The 5382-nt window shown below is 47.6% G+C and overlaps 1 long non-coding RNA gene across 1 annotated transcript; it reads right to left on the bottom strand.

Moving 5' to 3' along the window:
- Nucleotides 1-2631: 2631 nt before the first annotated feature.
- Nucleotides 2632-4499, bottom strand: LOC103680466. The gene is made up of 2 exons (XR_005832110.1): nucleotides 2934-4499; nucleotides 2632-2850 (listed from the first exon to the last, which is right to left on the bottom strand). It is a non-coding gene; the product is annotated as an uncharacterized LOC103680466 (long non-coding RNA).
- Nucleotides 4500-5382: the final 883 nt, after the last annotated feature.

Below are 5382 nucleotides of genomic sequence, written 5' to 3' on the forward strand. Positions count from 1 at the left end.
ATAACCATGGTCCCCTTCTCTGACTCAGTGATCCAGCTCCAGGAGTTCATCCTAAGGAAAGAAGACATGCAAAGAGTGTGAGTGGCAATGTGAATAGAAAGATGATCTGTGATAATGCCCGCTGGGACACCTAGATCCCACAATAGATGCTCTGCGACACCCGGGCACGTGAGACAGGAGGTGATCACCCTGGTCCCACTGTCAACATACACCCTGAGTTGCCTCGCTCCTCACTGCACCCTTCACTTCCCCAGGTCCCGGTCACACCTTCTGTCACACGAATTATTGCAACGACCTCTCAATGTGTCTTTCTGCTTCCGCCCCGCTCCCCATCCCCTGGTCTACTCTCAACGCCGTAGTCACGGGGATCGTTTCGAAAATGAAAACGTGTTGATCCTCCACTCAAAAGCTTCCACGGCCGCCTTCTCATTCAGCAGAAAAGCTGGTGTTTTTCTTGGTCCCATGCCCTGGCTCATCTGGCCCCCCTTACTCTCTGACTCCATCGGATACTCTTTCCTCTTGCGCATTCCACTCTGGCCCAAAGGGTTCCTAACTGTTTTTGAACACACCAGGCCTTCTCCTGCCTCAGTGACTTTGAACTTGCCCTTCCCTCTTCTCCCAGATACCCATTTGGCTTTTTCCCTCAGCACCTTCAGATCTGCTCAGATGTCACGGAGGAGACTTTCCTTCTCTGACCATCCCATTTAGAATTGCTATCCTTCCCCACCCCCGGCTCACGTTTCCTATTCCCCAGCCTTGTTTTGTTCTCCCCCTGCTGCCCTGCCTCGCGCCCTCGCACTTGTCACCTTGACTGACTTACCGATTTGGGTTATCGACTGCGTCCGCCCATGGAAGCTGTGCTCTCCGGGAGCGGGGATCCATGCACAATGCTCCCGGCTATAGCTTCAGCGTCTTGATCATGCCTGGCGTGGAGAAGCTGTTTAATAAATATTTGTTGCATGAATGATTATGTCCACAAAGTAATACTTATGAAAACGAGGTTGTGATTTTGAAAGCGGGAAAGTATAAAGGTATAAACTGTGACACGCGCAGTGACCACGGCAATGTGGTGTCAGGCCGTCTGGAGGCTGCAGCATTGGAGAGATTTGGATTCGAATCCTGACCCCACCGCTTCTGAGTCATGGGACCTTGGTCAAGTGCACTTAACCTCTCGGTTTCACCCTCTGTGAAACAGGTATAATAATGCCTCCCTCATGGTGTTGTGAAAATTCCACCACGAAATAATCTCGCGAACACCTGCCACATAGTAGGTGCTCTGGGAACACTGAATCCCTTTCTTCTCCTGAGGAAGCACAGCTAGCCCGTGGATGAGAACTGAGCGGAAGCAAGCACAAGTGGAAATAGTTAAACAGAGTGCTTAAGAATATTTATAAACATTTTCTTTCTGTTTTCGTTTCCTCCCCGTGCCTGGGTCTATGTAAGGAGCAGTAGGTGGGAGCAAGTTTCCTCCAGTTAATCTCCGGGTTCTGGCTTCACCTCTGACACTCACAAGATATGTGACATTAAGCAAGTCCTAACCTCTCTGGGCCTGTTTCCTTATCTATAAGACGAGGCGGTTGAATTTAGCAACTTTTAGTACTCTGGAGGCTTTAAATTCCATAGTTCAAATAGGCAGGCCATTCCACCTGGCTCTGCGCACTTCAGCCCAGCCTTGCTCAAACGTGAGGGCCAGATGTTTCTAATCTTTGGCATAAAAGACTCTGTTCTTTGGCTTTCAGAGGCCAAAAGAAACTGGAAAGTTTAGGAAAAAGTTCTACGCAGATGAGATTTCCTTCTCTCTGACTCCTAAATGGCCGCGTTCATACTGTTCAAACTTAAGAAAACAAGAAAAGCAAAGCAGGCAAATATATACCTTTGGGTCTGAATCAACTATGTGAGCTTTAAGTCATGAAGGAAAGCGTACGTGTGGTTTTTTTTGTTTTTTGGGTTTTTGTTTTGTTTTTAAAGCAACAACCAAAAAGGAGACGTCAGCAGTTCTCAATTTGTAACTGTAACCTTGTCCCCAAGAGGCTGTGAGCCAAGGGAGGGGGCTCAGCCGGAGACTCCCTGCTCTGGAAAGCTAGTGGTTTGGTTTTCTTTGGGTTGCCCCCCTGAGGCAGAGGAGAGGAGGATGTTTGGTTTGCAGGCCTCGGGCCACTGTCAGCAAGTTTGCAGCCCTGGCCTCACTTCCCTGAAGCTGGGGGGGGGGGGGGGGGGGCGCCCGCGCCGGGCCCCCCCCCCCGGAGGCGGAGCCACAGCGGATTCAAATACCTCATCAGCTGCAAGGCTCTGGCTTTACCCAGCTGAAAACGGACAATCTCATCTGGGAAGGGTCAGTTCAAAAATGACAGAACTGCCTAAAGTCAACAGAGGGAACAACCACAACAGAAACTTTCTCTGCAATGTTTTCTTGTAATTACCGGCCCGGCCCACCAGAGCTCTGGCCAGAGTCGCCATCCACTGTTGCTGGGGCCCCCACGCAGCCTTGTCTGAGTGAGCCCCTGCCTACCCAAGCAGCACCTCCGGTGCTCCTGCCGCGCTAGGCCGGTGCTCCTGCCGCGCTAGGCCACTTGCCCCGACAGCAGGGAGAGTCCAGACTGCGGCGCATTTAGCAAATAGTCAACAAGAAGACCCCGTAGAGCTCATTTATTAGGATCCCTAAGAGATAAGGAACCTCAGCTCAAATGATGTGTCCAGATTCGCAGCGTGTAAGTGCGGGCAGAGCTGGCCTCCTTATTCTTCACCTGGCGCTCTTCCCAGACTCATACACCCAAAATAGCGAGGTAACTTTAAAGTTCTCTTTCTCCACCTTTTCTTTCCAACCAGATCCTACTTTGTTGACCTTCAAGGCTGTGTAGAAAAGCATAGTTTGAATTTAGACTCGAGGACAATGACTACATCTTACACGATGTGTAAGGGTACCTTGTGCATACCTCAGGGTTCACGTTACCTAGTTGCCCACCCCCGGGCAGCACTGGGAGGTCAGCAGGGAGTGCAGTGGGTAGGGTATGGGCTTAGTTTCCACACCTGCAAAATGGGAATGATCATAGCATCTACTTCATCACGTTGTCATGAGGAGTTCATGAGATGATTCGTGTACTGCACAATGAAAAACCCAACACATGTTAGCAGTTGTTAATATCCTAGAGGGCATTTTTCAAAAAAGATTTCATTTATTTATTTGAGAGCAAGAGTGAGCATGGGTGGGGTGGGGGAGGGAGAGGCGGAGGGAGAAGCAGACTCCCCACTGAGCAGGGAGCCCAAATCAGGGCTTGATCGCAGGACCCGTGAGCTGAAGGCAGATGCTTAACAGACTGAGCCACTAAGGCACCCTATCCTAGAAGGCATTTATTATTCCACTTTACGGATGAGAAAATTGAGGCTCAGAGAAGCTGAGGGACTGTAGTCATACCTTTGGTTAGCAAGAGAGCCAGGATTCAGTGTCCTGCCTCCACATCCATGGCACTTGCCACTCCGCTGTTGATTGTGTGGACAGTCAAAGGTAGTTCTGGGCCATGTGTCAGACGTGTCTGTCCCTAACATCATGGGATGGCATGTTTCCCAGCCTGAGGTGCTGGGAAATGGATGCTTCAGAGGGGACAGAGGCCCCCATTCGCAGCCTTTTTATCAAGCAGTCTTTGCACAAACACCAGCCAAGGAACTGAAGCCCGGATTGATGCGTGGCCCAAGCTGGGCTCAGGATCTAGGTCAGGAGCCCTTGAATATTCTCAGCTTTCCTTTCTTTTTGCAATGCTTCCACAATCCTCTAAGAATACTCTGCTCACTCTGATGTGACAGGCCTCTTCACACTTTTTTGTGGTATAGTATTTTGGGGTATCCATCTGATTCCCCTATTGGAACCATGCTCAAGGGGGTGCCAAAGGTGATATACTGAGGTGTGGGAAGACAATATGTGAACACTTGTTTTTATTATTCTTTAAGATACTAAGAAAATTAAGCTTTACCAATATTCAAAAACCAGTACAGTAGAGCTTATATTATTTATAATAAATATGCAGTTGTTGGGTATGTGATTTTTTTTTTTTTTTGGCTTGAGTGGCATGATGAAAAGAGTTTGGAGCAACTGTTCTAGAAAGTAAGCTTCTACAGAGCAAGAAATATATGCTAGTTCTGATTTGTAGCTCACCCTTGTCCTCATTATCTAGCATTAAATGACCATTCCCCAAATAAATGATTGGCACCTACATGAACTTGTCTTTCTTTGTTTCTTCTCCTTTTGTCATCCATCTAATACTATGTCTTATTCAATATTTTCCCAAGACATCAGCAAGTAATAAAGCCAGGTTTGAGAAGTAATACAAATTGCCATGAGAAGATTGGAAAGTGCAAAACTGGTAGTCCCAGAAAAGAGTTAATGGAATATTACTCAGCCATAAAAAAGAATGCAATCTTGCCATTTGCAACAGCATGGATGGAGCTAGAGAGGATAATGCTAAATGAAATAAGTCAGTCAGAGAACGACCAATACCGTATGATTTCATTCATATGTGGAATTTAAGAAACAAAACAAATGAACAAAGGGGAAAAAAAAGAGACCAACTGAAAAACAGACTCTCTTAACTATAGAGAACAATCGATGGTTAGCAGAGGGAGGTGGGGGGATGGGTGAACTAGGTGAAGGGAATTAAGAGCACACTTATCACAATGAGCACTGATACAGTGAACTGTCGAATCACTATATTGCCCCTAAAACTAAAATAACACTGTATGTTAACTCTACCGGAATTAAAATTAAAGAAGAATTAAAGGAGGTTAGAAAGGCGTGCAGAAGGCAAGAGTAAAACCTCACGGCAGAGCTCATAGGCAGCAAGTCAGGCATGGAGCACCAGCCCTGCTGTCTGAGAAATCGAGTGTGATCTGAACATCTGAGTGTTTACAAAGAGAACACTGCCCTCCCTCTTCCTCTTAAAGTTGCAGAAAGCAACACAATGCGATGAGCACGGGTCTTAGAGAAGTACCAGCTCTATTACTCTCCTGGCTTGGTGATCTTGGGTGAAGCCTCTAACCACCTGCTTTCCCCCCCCCAGAACTATTTCAGTTCTTGATCCACAAATGAGGTTGGACTAGATGACTTTGGAGTTCCCGTCATGCTTTGAAGCAGCCCCAAATATAGACGACGTTGGTAGTTTTCTGTGCTGGAGGTTCAAGCAGCAGGGATGGGCATCTGGACTCGGGGTGTCCCGTCCCAGCAGCGTTACCCTTCACGCCCTTGTTCTGCAGCATAACTCGAGAAGGCGTTTCTGGCTCGCTGCTAAACCTGGGGTCTCCAGTCCTCCTGCAGCACCTGTGAACCACCCGATATCCCTTCATAAATTCATCTTCTGCTTAAATTAATTGGAGTTTGTTTTTGTTGCTTGCAAC

The sequence above is a fragment of the Ursus maritimus genome, unplaced genomic scaffold (assembly GCF_017311325.1).
Source record: "Ursus maritimus isolate PB19 unplaced genomic scaffold, ASM1731132v1 scaffold_389, whole genome shotgun sequence".
NCBI lineage: Eukaryota > Metazoa > Chordata > Mammalia > Carnivora > Ursidae > Ursus > Ursus maritimus.